General features: G+C 37.8%; 1 protein-coding gene across 1 annotated transcript in view; it reads right to left on the reverse strand.

Annotated features, from left to right (window-relative positions):
- The window catches only part of LOC139115819 (nucleoporin Nup37-like), a 600123-nt gene that overhangs the window by 180091 nt on the left and 400993 nt on the right, over positions 1 to 19039 (reverse strand). The window lies entirely within an intron of this gene.

A 19039-nucleotide genomic window follows, 5' to 3' on the forward strand; every position in this document is an offset into this window, starting at 1 on the left:
ATAGTTTTTCTCGGCGAGTTCCAAAACCCGGACCGAGATGAGTCGAGACGAGACCATAGTGACCCCTCAGGCAGGCGTTGTAAATACATCATAATGCAATACTACGGAAAGCTCGCAGTTTGTTGAGAGTGTCAAAGATCGATGCACAAAGCAAGAGATAGCACAATCAACGATTGGAACAACTGAAAAAAAATTGTTGAGGTTTTTCAACTTGAGTTCAAGGAGCTCGAAACATGCGAACTGCGATGCGACGTCGGCATTTTAGCCTAAGCGATAAGCGCCAGATTCAGATTCTAGTATGATATCTACTGTGAATTCAAAATAGGTAACCTTGTATATTAGAAACATCCATACAGGAGATTTAAGTAATCATATTTTAGAAATTAGATTCACCATTTATAAACACATTATAGGAAAGCAGAGTTCGCGTTTACGCAAAAATCGTGCGTATTTACGCATTGAAATTGACTCTCTACGCATTTTTTTTCATTGTTATGCGTTTTCTATACGCAAAGGATAACACCGAAAGCACTCTCCACTACTTAGCTTAGGCGACAACCAGACGAAATTTGTTGAAACACATTTCTGTCAATCACTCATTTTGTGTGGAAAGTTTCGGATTCTGTGGTCGTTGTCTGAAAAATCGGCATCGTAGTTCACACGTTATCACGTTAGGCACGTTATCATGTCAGCTGTGCCTATGAATTACGTTGCTAATTTTCAGGCGAGCGATAGTTTCTGAAACTTATTACACAAAGTGAGTGATTGACAGAAATGTTGCGACAAATTATATAAATGCCAACCGTGCACGATCATCGCGTCTCGCCGTTCCCAAATTTTGATCAAGCACATGGCGTCGAAGCAGACGTGACAAATCTGTTTTCTTTCAACTTTGCTCTACGAGTCCGTGAAAAAAATGATTCATCGGTAGAGCTCGTCGGAATCCCGATAAATTTTGAACACTGCAGAAGTGTCTGGATAAGCTGCCATAACTCTAACTTTTGGGTTGCCCTATGTGTTTTGACGGTCGCATGTATACCCTTCGCTGTTACGTTTCAACATTGTTAAAGTTGTTCGTTAAACTGTTTTCATTAAAATAATGTTACATCGTACAATCCGAATATGTAGTGTAGGTTTATTCAACGGCACATTGTATTTTGCAGTCAGTTTTTCATCAATCGAGTGCGGAAGTGAAATTACGCACTCAAATCCAGCCCTTACGCAATTTTAGCAGACTAATGCGTATGCCGTACGCGATGAGAAAAAGGTCACCGCGAACACTGGGAAAGTAAACTGAGAGCTCATATGTTTACTTTTATTGCAGTGGCTCTGCACCATTTTTCTACGTTGCTGATAGTACATGTATGTTATGTGTGAGGAATCTGAGGCAGCCTCAGATTAAGATTCAGATTCGGAGAGCTATGTAACCACTGACTAGAATGTACGAAAATGAACAAGCTTAAGGTGAAGTACTACGAATTACGTCAAAATTAAGTTGTGGTGTCATTTTCTTGAAACTTTGCACAAATATTCTTGGAGGTTGTGCAAGTGCAAAAATGAAATAAAAAAATGGGGGTCACCACGCTTGTTTCCATGGAAACGGACGTTAAAATGGCGTCGTTAGAAATAAATAAAAATGATATAATTCACTTAAACTAAAGAAAGCAATTATAAAACGCGTAGCAAATGAGTTAATTTTAATAAATACCAAGACTTAAGATCCATATCTATCGAATGTATAGTTTTCATGATGTTTGTGAAAAAATTTTAACATAAGTATCGATTACAAAATGACGAGATCGAAATTATATCACTACATAATTTTCGAACTTTCTTCCTGTCGCTTTGAATGGTGTCATTTTGATCAAACTTAGCGAATAAACTCCTGACATAATACCATTTAGTTTACACTTTTAATAAAAGGGTGTCACCACGCTACTTTTTACAATATCTCCAGGTGAATGGGTAATTTGCGCCATATAAATGGGAGAGAAATGTTAATTTTTCGCTCATATTGAATAAAAACCAGCTTCCTAGGGGGTCAAAATATGACAAGGTCATAGGTCACATGTATTTCTAAGACACTGGGTCAAAAAATTAGGTAAAAGCGCAATTTCAACAATGACAGGTGATGTTAAATACATGCACTACAAAATAACCCATTCGCGGCAGGCTGGAGTTAAATCTGCGCAGAAACGTTCTAAAGCGTGTGCGCGTCCGAATTCGTCGCCCTTTACCTTAAGTCGATTGTAGGAGTGGGATATCACTTCTTTGACTAACTAAGACAGAAGTGGAACAACGTCCTTTTTTCGCCGTGGCATTGATACAGATGCTGCCTATGTGCAAAAAAACGTAGCTTTTCTAACAGTAAGATAGGAGGTCTGTTGGTCTCGTCTCGACTTGTCTCGGTCCGGGTTTTGGGACTCCTCGTTTTTCTCGAGGGTCAACGATCTGACCAAACAGTTCTAATTTCGATACTGTGTTGTCCAAAAGTCCAATGTTGCAGTGTCCTCCAAATTCAGTTTAACGGGACACATGTAACACGGTCGATGCGCTATAAAACAATTACGCTATTATGACCACAAGGAGATCTGAACCTAACAAATGAAATGCTTTACAAATGGAGAGGATATTGCATAGCGCCACTCATTACTTTGGCGATAAATCGTGAGGTGGGCCGAAGGTCTTTGGCTTTGACGTCGTGCCGATCAGTCTGTTAACTTTTATTTGCGAATTTCGCGTTTTGCAAATCTCTTGAAAGAATAAATTTCGTGTCTTTGAATAATTTTGTCGGGTATTTAGCTTAGCAAAACAATCTGGTTAACATCTGTACATACAGGGAAAGTTTAACGACAACGTTACTGTCCCTCGTCTTTAGGAACAGCAGGACATCTTTCAAGTGTTACTGGTCCGGCATGAAAACTGCTGGTCTTAGGCCACCGGGTTAGCGTGAATTTCGCACGCTGGCTGTGCGTGGCAGGTTGGGTGTAACCTCGCTCTGCATGGCAGGGCTGTGTGTTACCGGCGTTATACGGCCTGCCCAATGTGGTGGGAGGCCGTATAACGCCGGTAACACATAGCCCTGCTATGCAGAGAGCTGGATGTAACCACAGTCCCTCTGGGGATGGAGGGACTGTAACTGCCTAGCCTATAGCTATTGAGATATGCCACCGTCGGCTACCCACCACAGCCCAGTTCCGCCGCCGAAAACAATCGATTTTTAATCCGAAATCGTGGTCGACCTCTGTTTTCAAGCACGCCCAACTATTCTAGATACGCGATATGCTGAGCTGCGCTTTAAAACTTACGCAAAGCCCGCTTTTCTCTCTCTATCCGAGGAGACCGACCAAATTACAGCCGCCATTGTGAATCTCCATGTGCAATGATTTCTGGGTAGGGTTCAAATGCAGGTCAAATAATGAGTTCAGATAATAGAGTAGGTCAAATAATTGAAAGCCAAGCTAATGTCATAATAATGTCGTAATCATGACCAAATAATCGCATAATAATGGCTAGTAATGACACAAAAATGACCCAATCACCAAATAATGAAATAATAATGATGAGATAAGTTCAAATCAAGACATAAATACTAAAATAGCAAAACAACCAAATTAACATAATAATGTCAAGATAATATCAAGATAATGTCGTAATCATGACCAAATAATCGCGTAATAAAGACCAGATAATGACATAAACATCACCAAATCACCTAATAATGACAAAATAATGATGAAATAAGTTCCAAATCAAGACATCAATGCCGAATAATTGAAAAAGAACAGAATTAACATAAAAAATTCTTAATAATGTCAAGGTAATGTCGTAATCATGACCAAATAATCGCGTAATAAAGACCAGATAATGACATAAACATGACCAAATCACCTAATAATGACAAAATAATGATGAAATAAGTTCCAAATCAAGACATCAATGCCGAATAATTGAAAAAGAACAGAATTAACATAAAAAATTCTTAATAATGTCAGGTAATGTCATAATATCACCAAATAATCGCATAATAAAGACCAAATAATGATGTAAAAATGACCAAATCACCAAATAATGGCAAAATAATGATGAAATAAGTTCCAAATCAAGACATCAATGCCGAATAATTGAAAAAGAACCGAATTAACATAATAAATTCATAATAATGTCAAGGTAATGTCATAATAATCACCAAATAATCGCATAATAAAGACCAAATAATGACGTAAAAATGACCAAATCACCAAATAATGGCAAAATAATGATGAAATAAGTTCCAAATCAAGACATCAATGCCGAATAATTGAAAAAAAACCGAATTAACATAATAAATTCATAATAATGTCAAGGTAATGTCATAATAATCACCAAATAATCGCATAATAAAGACCAAATAATGACGTAAAAATGACCAAATCACCAAATAATGGCAAAATAATGATGAAATAAGTTCCAAATCAAGACATCAATGCCGAATAATTGAAAAAGAACCGAATTAACATAATAAATTCGTAATAATGTCAAGGTAATGTCGTAATCATGACCAAATAATCGCATAATAAAGACCAAATAATGACGTAAAAATGACCAAATCACCGAGTAATGGCAAAATAATGATGAAATAAGTTCCAAATCAAGACATCAATGCAGAATAATGGCAAAAGAACCGAATTAACATAATAAATTCATAATAATGTCAAGATAATATCAAGATAATGTCATAATCATGACCAAATAATCGAAAAATAAAGACAAATAATGACATAAAAATGACCAAATCACCAAATAATGGCATAATAATTGTGAAATAAGTTCCAAATCAAGACATCAATGCCAAATAATGTCACAACCGATTTATCAATAGGTTCGTTATTATGTCAAAATAATATCCAAATAATGATCAAATAATTGCATAATAATGGCAGAATACTTACATAATTATCACCAAATCACCAAAATAAATGGAATAATAATGATGAGATAAGTTTAAATAAAGATTTCAAGATAATTGTGGCGGTGTTCTCACCCCATAGGAATGCACGTATAAAAATTAATTACGCAGTGAAAGTCTTAATCAGGTGATTTTACATCGAAATTAGTGATATTTGTGAGCGTAAGACAAGTGCGTTTCAGTGCGCGGACCTGACCTTTAATTTCGACACCTACTGTAACGCAAGATTTACAATGTTTAAAATAGAGATGAATGTGTGCCTTGGATTATAAAAAGTATATTTGCCAAGTTTTGAGATTGCTAACCTACTCTAGAATATTTGGGGAATACTTGAAAAGTAGCTAATTCTCGAGCTCGGCGTAAAAAAGTCAGCGTACACAGTGGCTGATGTCACGTTTGATATTATAATAGTAATAAGCAGAGGTCATGGCCTCCCTGCGACTGTCGTGTGCCCGCCAGTCGGGTCAGATCACGAGCATGGGCCCATGGTGACCAGCGCGGCCTCTCATTACAGTTAGTTCGCAGGGAAATCGGATCGTTAATTTTGACTCCAACAGTAATGCAAGCATTTCAAAATTTATAAAGCACCCGTTTCGATAGAGCTTATATGGAACTACCTCTCTGTCAATTCTGAGTTCTGCTATAATCTTTCTGGTTTTGCAGTAAATTGCTCAGAAGCGGCCCGGTGCAGCGGTTGATTTAATTTTTGTCACAGTGAGGGCTCAGTTTGACATCATTTTACAAGATAACTAACAAAAGATTTTGGTATAAAATCACCAACAGCATAGTTCAAAATGTAATTTATGCATTTGGTAATTTTCATTTGTTTTGGGGCTCATCTTGTACGTTATTTTTTTGACGGAAAAAAATAATCCGAATCGCCCGGTTTACATAGTATTCAAAGTTAAAAAGGACGTGGCACAACTGATAGTGTGCAAATGACGGCTTGACTGTCTGACTGTAAGACGACGCGACACCGAACGTCACTTTGCCAAAGTCGCACAATGTTCACATAAAAGCCACAGGGCAGTAAATAATTAAAACATGACTGATACAATTCTGTGCATTTTACGAACACAATCTCGTTTAGCGAGCTCATCGCGATGCAATCGTATTCAGAATGTTTACTTTCTGATGTCAGGTGATGGCGCGGCATTTAGCGTACAGTGGTACATGTAGGTGATACCGTGACAGACTGCATGCTTCGAAATGTGTCAAGAACGCTGGCATTGTTAAACATGAAACACAGTAAATCTGTTGGATTGATATTTATTTAACACGATACTGGATTTTACAAATGTTATTGAAACCCTTTCCAAAACATAAAAAAAATAGTCAGTCTCAAAATATGGTCAGAATTTCACACACGCATTGTCGCCATTCATGTCTCCAAATTAAATATCAGAATGAAAGTGCTTAATAATAATGATATATATCGTGAAGGAAATATTAGTCAAATGAAAATATACCCACCTTATCTGTCACGATTACGCAGGGCGGTAAAATGTCCTTCACGCATCGATCTTCATGATAGAGTGGGCACATGTGCATATGCCTCTTGTGTTAAGACCTCAAAGTGGTCCCTGACTTCAAAGTGGTCCCCATGCTAAATATCCGGTAAGATAGGGGTTAAACTCAAGTCTTACGACACCTACCGCATAATCGACACTTTTGTTGTCACATGGACGTTTCCGATGTAATATCAGCTGCTATCTGATACTTAAAGTTGGGAAAAAATGTACATAATAAGGGCTGAGCACAGAATCAACAAACGGGAGGGCCAGTGTCTATATCATCATGACTTCTCTATAAAGTGACTCACTTGAAGTCATATCTATATTATGAAGTCATTCTAATTTGTAGGGGAGGCACCGTGGACCAGTGGTTAGGGCGACGGACTCACTATCAGAGGATGGTGAGTTTGAGACCCGGTAGGTCCAGAGTAATGGACTCACTGTCGGAGGACGGTGAGTTCATGACTCTAGCACGGTGTTGTGCCCTTGAGCAAGGCACTTTACTCCTCAGTGCTCCATTGGGGGGAATAGTGGGTTATGCGTACCTCATCCTGTAATTGGGCTAACGCCCGTTGGATGATGGACTGATAAAAAAGAAAAAAAAGAATCGCTGCTCTTAATACATAAATGGATATGAAATATAATTTGCAGCAGTAGTGTGGCATATCAATTGTCACAATCCAGCCCAAAGACACTTTTGGTAGTTTACTTCGACCGGGACCATAACACTGTTCGGTTCCTCATGACCAATTGTCTACTTCTGCTAGCTACCTCAATAATATAAACATGTATTTTCAACAATTTTCCTGTGAGCCGACGTCCACGACCTCTGCAACATTTGCCCTCTCGCGTAAAATGCATTGAATACGTTTGATCTGACAAAAGTTCAGAACAGAGCAGAAATAGTAGATGGCTCTTAAAAACGGATGAAATTAGATGTTGCCACATTCGACATAATTAACGGAAGTAGGAGATGATCATAGATAGTCAGAGATAAAGTAGTACATGTTCATTAATTCAAGGATTAAGCTATTTCATTATTTTGTGAAGTAAATTAAAAAAACTGATTGGTATCGTAGTAAACTACGGAAAAGGTCTATTGACAGATTAGCAGCGGTTCTGAAGCAATATCCCTTAACACGAATGCGATCTATGCGCCTCAGCATTATGCTACAGTATGCACAGATATGAAAAACACATGAATAGGGATTGAGACAAATTTCTTGGGGGGCCTGTTTTTCTTTATATATTTTTTTTCAAAATGTATCTGATACGTACGGTAGTGACGCAATTGAAGTAGAACATTACCTATAGGAAGTTAAATACAGCAGAGGGAGTGCACAATCATTCGAATTTCCCGGACCACTTTAAGGTCAAAAGGATACTTTTGGAGTCAAACTGATTTTCTTTATTCAATACTAAAGTCGACAAAAATCAAAGGAAGTGTGCTATAGTCCTATTAGACGTATATCATTTAGAACATAAATTTGTGTCCTAAACCCCAGCGTCACTCACGTTGATTGGTAGGTCTTATGTCCCTATGTCCCATTTGCGTTCATTCATTGGCTGCCTTTATGTCCTCAAGTCTCATTAATATTTACTTTTCCGAATGCAACTCATTCATAGGCCACCATATGTTCTTGTCCTTGCCTGACTTTGGGTGTTCCTTGTCTCGTTCTGCCATGTGCTCATTACTGTAACGCATCTGCGAGCCTAGGCAATCACTACCAGACAGGTAGAGCATAGTCGCAATGTTTGTGAAGACAAATTTGTCTTCACAAACATTGCGACTACGCTCTACCTGTCTGGTAATGTTTGCCTAGGCTCGCAGATGCGTTACAGGTTACAGTAATGAGCACATGGCAGAGCGAGACAAGTAACACTCGAAAGTGAGGCAAGGACAAGAACATAAGGCAGCCAATGAATGAACTGGATTCGGAACAGTAAATATTAATGAGACTTGAGGACATATAGGTAGCCAATGAATGAACGCAGATGGGACACAGGGACATAAAACCTACCAATCAACGTGAGCGATGCTGGGGTTTAGGACACAAACTTATGTCCTAAATGGTATACGTCTATTTATACCTTATACTTCACAGGTCGCATGTTACATATTTCAAGTTAGAACATTCCATCGATTACGCAAAAGAAGTTGAATAAAGCAGAGACAGTGTACAATAATTCGAATTTCTCGGGGACCACTTTAAAGCCCCAATAGCTGCTAATTTTTTGCATTATTTTCATGATTTTATTTTCAAACCAGAGTTGGTTCGTTTAAATGTACTTGCTGAAGGACGTGTTGTGAAGTATCACTGCTCGCTGATTTGGACCATGCCTACACGTTTTAAAATAAATGGGTGCCACACCCATAAAATGGCGCCCCCCACGGGAAAATAAAAAAACAGTATTTTTCTACACATATACATCGTGATCATAACAGAAACAAGTATGATGCCATTTACTTGAATGCATCACACGATGGCTAACATTTTGTTGTTGTAATCTTTATTTTCTTTGTCATATGACAAGTTTTTGAAAATGGTGGGAAATCTAAAATGACGTTAAAACCTTTGCATTTACATGCCACTCATGACACTCATGGCAGCATTATACACTTTTTCCGTCTCTAATGAGTCTTATTCAAAGAAACCTCTTGGGAAACTAAGGATATTTTGAGATCGGTTTATTAAACATTTGCAGCTATTTGGGCTTTAAAGTCAAAAGGACACTTTTGAAGTCAAACTGATTGTCTTTACTCAATTCTAAAAGTTGACAAAAATCCAAGGAAGTGTACGATAGTTCTATTAATACCTGATACTTCACAGGTCACATATTACATTTTTCAAGTCAACGCATGCTTTCTATAACATAAACAATGTTGAATTCAGCAGAGACAGTGTACAATTATCCCAAGTTTTCAGGGACCACTTTGAAGTCAAAAGGACACTTTTGGAGTCAAACTGATGTTCTTTATTTAATGCTAACTAAAAGTTGACGAAAATCCAAGGAAGTGTACTATAGTCGTATTAATACCTGATACTTCACAGGTCGCATGTTACATTTTTACGTTAGAACATTTCTTCAATTACAAAAAAAGAAGTTTAATAAAGCAGACAGAGTGTACAATCATTCGAATTTCGTGGGGACCACTTTGAAGTCAAAAGGACACTTTTGGTGTCAAACTGATTTCCTCATTCAAAACAAACTAAAAGTTGAAACATCCAAGGAAATGTACTATAGTCCGTTATACCTGATACTTCACAGCTGGCATGTTACATTTTTCAAGTCATCACATTCTTTTATTTACCTTAAAAGAAGCTGAACAAAGCAGTAGGAGCAAATAATCAAGCTGATTTTCTGTGGACACCTTTAAGCTTTACGGACATTTTGGAGTCATATCTTTTTCAATACCATACAAAATGTTTGATAAATCATTAGAAATGTAGAATAATCCTACAAGTAACTGTGACTTATAAACTCAATCTTATACACACATACAAATAGATATTAAGCATTATTTAGCGAAAAAAATATTGGACTGTACATAAATTTTACAGGAGAGTTAACAAAGCACAAGAACAGTTTTTCTCTATAAAGTAAAATAACTACTCTCAATAACCGGAAAAATGAGATATAGGGCATAAATTTCACAAATATGAAAGCACATTACCTAATGGCAAATACAGTCCTGCTGTGCTATGTAGAGAATAACTTTTTGTGACACATATGTTGAAGATGGATACCTTTGATAGCACATTTCAAAAATGTCAAAAACCTGCATTATCGCTAATACAAAATTGAAAATATAATTATAATTTGAAAATCACAGTAAGATTATCCCTGAGAACAAATCAGCCAGAGGTATGAGACGAGTAGTGTTTAGAGAAAGAGATTTTTTGATCAAAATTGAAAACATAGCATCAATGACACTTGACTCACGTTTGATTTGATGTAGAAGGCGACAGTGTGATACTTAACTAAGGTCACCCCTGGAAACATGCATTCAAAGTTTCAGAGGAAATGATTTTTGACCAAACGCGGGAAAAAACTTTCACCAAAAACTTTAAGATACTCAACCAGGGTTGCCACTAGATACATTCAAAAGGAGTATTAAAGCAATCAGAACATTTACTTCAAAGAAAATTAGTTTTTGACCCCCCCCCCAAAAAAAAAAAAGAATTACCCAAAATGCCAAAAAATACAAAAATGAAAATTTCACCTAAGATTTAATAAATCAACCCTAGGGTCAAGAGTATTAAGTTTCAAAGCAATCCAACAAGAACGTTGAGAGAAAAACATTTTTTGACCAAAATGGCAAAAATTGCCCCAAAATACAAAAATGCAGATTTCCTCCTGATTTCAATGTATCATATTATGATAACCCTAGAAACCTGTATACTAAACATCAAAGCTATCGAATGAGTAGTTTTTGAGAAATACTTTTTTTGACCAAAAGTGACAAAAATTGTCCAAAAAGTACAACATTGCAAATTTCATAAGAATTTGAATACATCACATTTTCATTAACCTTATGAACCTGTATACGGAATATCAAAGGCATCAGATGAGTAGTTTTTGGAGAAAAAAAAATTTTGACCAAAAATTGAGAAAATTACCAAAAAATTACAAATACAAAATATTTACTACAATTTTACAAACTTGACTGAGGTCATTCAGAGGAATATGGATACCAACTTTCAAAGCAATCGGACAAGTTGTTTGAGAGGAGAAGATTTATTGACTAAAACTGAAAAAAAATTACCCAAAAATACGAACACGCAAATTTCATACACAGTAGTACACACCTAATTTAAATACCTAAAGGAACCTACATACCCATGCCAGTTTCATCGACATCTAACCGACGGTTACTAAGCTTTAGCAGTTTGTAGGATTTTTCTTTTTTCCCCTCATTTGCATAGTGTTTGACACTGACATGTTCATTTGAACCAATTCACATCTCCACCTCTGGGTGCACCTATATACCAATACTTAGACGGTGACCGTAGTTTTTGATCTGGACGTACTAACAGACAGATAGACAGACAGACATACATAAACGCAGATGACATGTAAATGAGATGCAAATGAACTGATTCACCTTATAAGATAAGCTCTCTTTGGTATACCAAATGAGAGCTAACAAGAGAGTGACTGATGAAGGAACCCCATTTTAGGTTCCGAAACACCGTTAAGACGAATCATTCAATCAACAAACAGGTTTACCGGGGACCCAGATCACATGACTAGGATCAAAGCACTATCGATTCACCAGTGTCTCACTATGTATTCCACAAAAAACAAGTCATTGACAATGACATAGTTCCCACTTGTAATAGGAGTATTAGTCTTGATGGGGCAGGGAAATGTGGTCATTAAGAAGTATCACTGGAGTCTATATGTTGAGATCTATGGGCACATAGGTCTATGTTGTTGTTTCTAATTTGAAACACATGAGCATGTCTAAGTTATGGTTCTAAATCGGGGAAAAAATCAGACCTCTAGCTGTATTTGCCATCCATGAAATACATATGTGAATATTAAATGAGGTACAAGATGTGACATCTTAAAGGGATAGTATCGGCAACTTTTGAGAATATTTTCACTATTTTTGTCGCACGTCGCGAACTATTCACATGAATAAGCATAGTGAATCATGAAGAATCACCTACTAAGTGACCCAAGGGCGTAACGTGTATCAATTCCTCGTGATAAAGAATGTTAACGAAGTGAATTTCTTAATGGACAGAAACTCAACGATGTTGACACACGGAATGCAACGTAATCGACTTTGTACGGATGCGCAAAAAAAGTACTGCACAGTTCAACTCTGTTAACATGGCGTCCACACCACAGCGCAAGCGACACGTGGGTCGACCGAAAAAAGCGAGTCAGCAGCAAAGCGGAGGAGGATGAGGAGGAATGTTGGAAAAATTACATTTATGAAGAAATAGGAAGCAGGTCAAAGAAGACGCAGAGTTGTCATCCCACGCCGAAGTAGCACGTTTATTACTTGATCGGTAAGTTAGTTTGAACATCCATGGTTTGAATCATATGAACCTGCGGGCTGCAAGTGCAATGCATGTGTGTCGTGCTTCGTACGCGTATCGTGTTCAACTTTCAGTATAACGTCAGCCGGACATCGGGAGCGTGATTTTGACGAGATATCTCTTTTGCAGAAATTAGAAGAACTACCAAGTATCAGTGCCAACTTCATTACGCTGTACACGGCATGCAGCATGTGTAAACATTGTGTGATCCGCGTTCAGTTGCAACTTTCTGTGTTGTTTGTAGTTGTACTTACACAGACCCACACTGCAGTTAAGATTTCGAACGCTAAACGTTGACGCAACCAGACCTGCAGCATAAAATCACCAACTGAGGATGGCCATTTGAATTGCATTTAATGTATCGTCTGGCAAGTTTGTAAACAATTGTTTACAGTCTCGTTCGTTTGCTTTTCCACTCCTGACACCATTATCATGAAGGAAGTACCTCCGTGTGCCTCATGTCCATTGAGACCTACCGGCACGGTGTTATTTTTATGTTGAACAAAATATTTCAGGATAAGGGTCGAGTTTATACCTCCTGTTCGATGTAGGAAACGACATTTCTGAATTGTTTACTCTATATTGTACCAACTTAGATATTTCACAACAAACCAAAGACTGTTCCAGTGACTTCAACACCAGGTCCATGCTCACACAGTAAGCTTGTTGAAGTAGAGAAACTCACTACCAGTCCTGGGGTTTCAGAAATATCACAGGAATCTGATCGAAGGTAAGACCATAGACATTGTGAAATACTAGTATATGATCATGTTGCAAATACACTTTATGCATTCAGTTATCAATAGTTACAGTGTATAAGAAAATCAATGGTCATGGGATTTTATTGTTGTCTCTTTACTACTACTTTTCATCATTTCTTAAAAAATGCAATTCATTTAATTACACTTTTTAAAAGTATATTTCATTTTATTTTGTTGTTTATATAACCAGAAATGGAAGTACAACTCTAACTGCAATGCCAGGTGTTGAAGAGATCGCTTCTGATCAATGCACTAATGTAAATGTTGATACTGACAGTCAAAGGTATAGTAACCAATTCATCATTAAACATAAGTTATTGTAATTTCCATTCCAACTTTTCCCCACACAGAAACTGGGCACTTTGGATTATTCATACCTATCTTAATCCTACTGTTCGTAATGTTTATGTCGTAAACACATCTATCGCACACTTTAAACACCTTTCCCGGGTTCTTGAACCCGGTTGGTCAAAATTTGCTGTTCTGGCCTTTTTGATCACCCCTCTTAAAATGCTTGGATAGTTGACTTGGAAAACAATTAACATTAAAAGTTTCATTAGCAATTAAGCCAAACACCGGAGACATCATGAGACACGAACAATCGCAACAACACCAATTCAAAGAAAAGTCAAATTAGACTCCACGAACAGCAAAAATTACAAAAACCTGAAAGCTATCTGAAGCTGCTAAACTCGCACTTCTAGAGATACCCTTTCAAGAATCGCGATAAACCAGCTTGCAAACAGTAGACAAATTACCATAAAAAACCTTTGACAAGGGTCGGGTTTTGTCTTCGTCAACACAAAAGATTACGTACACGAATGCGAAAGGCAATTACGCAACACTAAGTTTTATACACAACTAGCCAGTGACGACACAGAACAAACAGTAAACAAAGTACACGAACTATTAAACAAAATGTACGAGAACAACACATCGATCATGATACTTGTAAGTATCTTGATCAAGAAAACATAACGTCGTACCCCGCAGTGGTACTTATTGCCTAAAAATTCTCAAACCTCGGCAAAATTCTAAAAGACACACTATTCAAAACAAAATTAACTGAAGTAAAGAAACATAGAACAAACAAACTGAACCACCAACGAGAACTCACAACGAGACCCAAACATTAATATACTTGCCTCGCTACTCGAAGAGCAAGACCACTAAAATGCATTAAAATAATTTTTCACAAACACAAACTAAGGAAAGAATCTACACTGCGACTGATGAGAAACCACTCTCGGGTTTCGAAACGCAAGCGTCAAAGGGCCACTCTATCAACTCTGTACACAATAGGTCCGACTGCGTCTCGCCATAAGCTTTCCCCACACAAACAAAACATTACCGTACACACTGACCCAAACTTCCCTACAAATATCCGAGACGAAACAAACATTTTGTTAACACAAACAATCGGATAAGAATGTAGGAACACATTTTTGAAACGAATCAAACACAAACTCGACACAAAAAAACATTTTGGATAGTTAGGTGGGAGCCTCTTTCACACTTTTTACATTCATTGCTCTTGTGTGGGGGGTTGTCAACCTGATGTAATCGCAAATCCTCAGATTTCCATCTGATAAAGGTATGTACCTAACAAGAAAAGTAAACTCATGAATTTTAATAGATGGGGTGGCTAAGACCAATTTCGATAGAGATTGGTCTCAGCCACCCCGTCTAAGTCTGTGTGGGGAAAAGTTGTCATGTTGTGAAAGAAAGAAATTGTGACGATTATTGATAACTTTAGGTAGGTAGGTAGTAATCTATAAGAACACAAATCTACAAAGTGTCCTTGAATAGAAATATGTCTGGAATACCACTGTCTATCCATTTAATTTCAATAGTTGACAAAGTTGATACAGAAAGAAGAAGGGAAAGATAAGCATGGATAACACATTAAACTGCATATACATTGTACATATCAATATTATCTTTGAATCATAATAATAATATCACAAATAAATACCTCAACATGAGAAGAGAAAAAGGAGAAGGAATCAAGAAAAGATGTTGACTTCATTCATTGATTCATTTGAGTAAGTTTTCACTGGAATTTGCAAGATTTTTTTTTAGAAATCAAAGGTTGTAATGAAGTACTACTTTTGAATTTCACTATTCTGTCGTATTATGTAAATTCTGCAAATATCTTTTATCTCAATTGCACCTCATGTTTGACTCTTTGATGTATTGCTTTACCCTTGTAAGAGTAACTATCGCTTACCAAATTTTGTGTCCGGAAAGTGCCCGGAAAGTGCCTGGAAGTGCCCGTAATTGCCCGGAAAGCGCCCGGTGCAATCTATTATGATGTGTAACTCAATAGTCGGGAAAGCGCCCCGTTTATTGTGCAGAAACCGGGCGCCCTGTTTCTACCCGGTTTCTAGAAGTGTCCGGAAGCGCCCGTTGATGGTACACAAACCAGGCAAATAATGGCGCCGGTTTCTAGAAGTGTCCGGAAAGCGCCCATTGATGGTACACAAACCAGCAAAAACCAGGCCCGGTTTCTGCCCAGTTTACAGAAGTGCTCTCCAGAAAGTGTTCGTTTATGGCACAAACTGACAGGTGCCAGTCTCCTGCCGTTTTGGCGTAATTTTCAAAAACTCATGTCTTTAGCACATCAACTTGGCAAACTTGCTGCAGACTCTTTGCACTTACTATTGTGAAACGAAAGCGAGTTCAGTATGAATCAGTACTCAAAGAAAATTTAACTGTAGGTAAAAATAGCAATACAACGATTACAGAACATAATAGCGATGTACAGACGAACGGTACATACACTTACATTTGTGCACGGCTCGCAGACAGACGGTGGACGATTCCCGGTTGCAGGTCTCTCCGTGCTGTGCGCACAAACTTCGAAAATATAGTCAGCATCTTCACTGCTTTTCGCGTTCACAAAATTAGAACTGCGTCTGTCCCTGGTACTGTATACACGTTTTTGCAACAATGTGACATCATTTGAATGGTGATTCCATAGAAAGCTATCACAAAATTGTCCACCAGATAACTCCCTGATCACAAGTACGCGCCGATGGTACCAAAATCTAACTTCGCGCCGATCAAGCCTCATGACGATAACGGAAGAGCGATCTATAAATCATTACGCGATTGATAATGTAGTCCCGTTTTTAAACGCTTGAATTGACTCTACATCTGCACCAATCCGTTATATTTCATACTTAACATAGCATTTAATTTATTAGTTTAATGAAAACGGTTATTGTTATCATAGAAAGACTAAAATGAGAGTACAAATTCTTTCAGCACGAAGAATTAATATCAATGCGCGAACTGAACTTGATGAACCGTGACCTGATAAACATGTCGACTGCTCAATTCAGGACGCGTTAGACGCTGGCGAAGTAGCGTATTGGATTTTCGTACAGCTGCTCGGGACGGAAGGTAATCCTAAACCTCAAATTTGTGCTCGGCAATATAACTCTAACGCTGAAAACATGGACAAAAGCCTTTACCACAATTCATGTCATGTCAAGGCGAGATTTTGTTAGCGATATCCATGGGACCATGGACACAGACTGTAAGCTTACAGTGCATTGTACGCACCGTGTATAATACTATGACGGGATACATAGCTTGGAGCACCTGTACCACTCCTCTGCTTGGAGGTAATATATATAGTAGCGGGTCCTTGCTTATACCAAACATTGAATGCATTGACATTTACTTGTCTGTTTCTACAATGAAAAGTTCTCATCAGTCGATATTTTTAAGGAACAGATTTGCAGTAAACAAAAGTCTACGACTTGTCCTTACAGACCATCAGACGCACATTTCGTTCGAAACTGCTTGCATCGTGGTATCATTCGTAGAAAATACAGGGTTTAACTTGGAAGACAGACAAGTCTCTGTTTTAAAAATTTGTTTTCCAAAAAATTCAGTTGTCGATCCAACCATAATTTACCCACGGTGATTTACCCAACCAGATTGGAAAGGGTACTCTTATTACATAATAATGTCACTACGATATACTATGGGGGCCCGTTCTGGTCAAAAGTATGTTTTATTAATTTTAGTATGTTAGAATTAATTTTATGTAGACTGGAATTAATTTACTAGCACCTCGAATTAATTGTATGTATCTTTTAATTAATTCGTATATGCTTTAATTAATTTTGTGTAGTCATGCCGAATTAATTTTATGTGTTCCAATTAATTATTTCTGCTTATCTTTGCTGTAATTAATTTTATGTAGTCTAGAATTAATTTTGCTAACATTTCAATTATATATATGTTTTTTTAACTGCCCAAATTAATTTCATGTGGTCTAGATTTAATATATTAATTCCTTCAATTAATTTCTGGTTCAAAATGTCTTCACGTGCTGCAATTAATTTAATGTGTGCTAGAATTAGTGTCTTGAATTAATTTTGTGTTCGGTCGAAGAAATGATATGTGTTCGCTCGAATTAATTATGTGTTTGAGCGAATTAATTACATGTGTTCGCTCGAATTAATTATATGTGTTTGCTCGAATTAATTATATGTGTTTGCTCGAATTATTTTCGGCCGATCCCACAGTCCTTTGCGCACGCTTTCTTAAATCAATATGGCGGCTCCCGACCGGAGTGGTACTATTCAGGCGCTCGAACCGTGATCTGTGAAAATGGAAACCAATAAACTGATCACAAAAACTTTTGTAGTGTCTCCTGTCTGAGGGATCGTGTATGTGATTGCCGATAGAGCGAAGCCGGACCAATTTTATGTTTACGTCAGACGCGAACGTTCACCCTTTCTATCGGGCTTTGCCAATCATCGTGTACTGTAGCTCTGCATGGCAGGGCTGTGTGTTACCGGCGTTACACGGCCTCCCTGTGGTGGGAGGCCGTGTAACGCCGGTAACACACAGCCCTGCCATGCAGAGCTACGTGTACTGTAGTGTAGTGCAGTGTACACCGTAAGCGTACGCAGCATTCGAAAATGAAATCTGCCGAACAGATATCTACGAATATGAAAACCAATAAAGAACTTAACAATGACCACCAGGCAATGTCTCCAAGCTTGATTACTGTCAAATGTCCCTAATTACAAATATAGCATTCGGCAGTTTCACCTCTATCTGTATACAGATAGACACAGGCGCTTAAACTGTCGCTACGCGAAGCCGGCCTGTATATACCGGAGGAGAAAACAGGCCGGCTTCGCGTAGCGACATTTTCTCGAGGGTCTATGTGTCTATCTGTATACAGATAGAGGTGAAACTGCCGAATGCTATATTTGTAATTAGGGACATTTGACAGTAATCAAGCTTGGAGACATTTCCTGGTGGTCATTGTTAAGTTCTTTATTGGTTTTCATATTCGTAGATATCTGTTCGGCAGATTTCATTTTCGAATGCTGCGTACGCTTTACACTGCACTACACTACAGTACACGATGATTGGCAAAGCCCGATAGAAAGGGTGAACGTTCACCTCTGACGTAAACACAAAATTGGTCGGGCTTTGCTCTATGGGCAATCACATACACGATCCCTCAGACAGGAGACACTACAAAAGTTTTTGTGATCAGTTTATTGATTTCCATTTTCACAGATCACGGTTCGAGCGCCTGAATAATACCACTCCGGTCGGGAGCCGCCATATTGATTTAAGAAGCTGTGCGCAAAGGACTGTGGGATCGGCCGAAAATAATTCGAGCAAACACATATAATTAATTCGAGCAAACACATATAATTAATTCGAGCAAACACATATAATTAATTCGCTCAAACACATAATTAATTCGAGCGAACACAT

The sequence above is a fragment of the Ptychodera flava genome, chromosome 2, assembly GCF_041260155.1.
Source record: "Ptychodera flava strain L36383 chromosome 2, AS_Pfla_20210202, whole genome shotgun sequence".
Taxonomy (NCBI): Eukaryota; Metazoa; Hemichordata; class Enteropneusta; family Ptychoderidae; genus Ptychodera; species Ptychodera flava.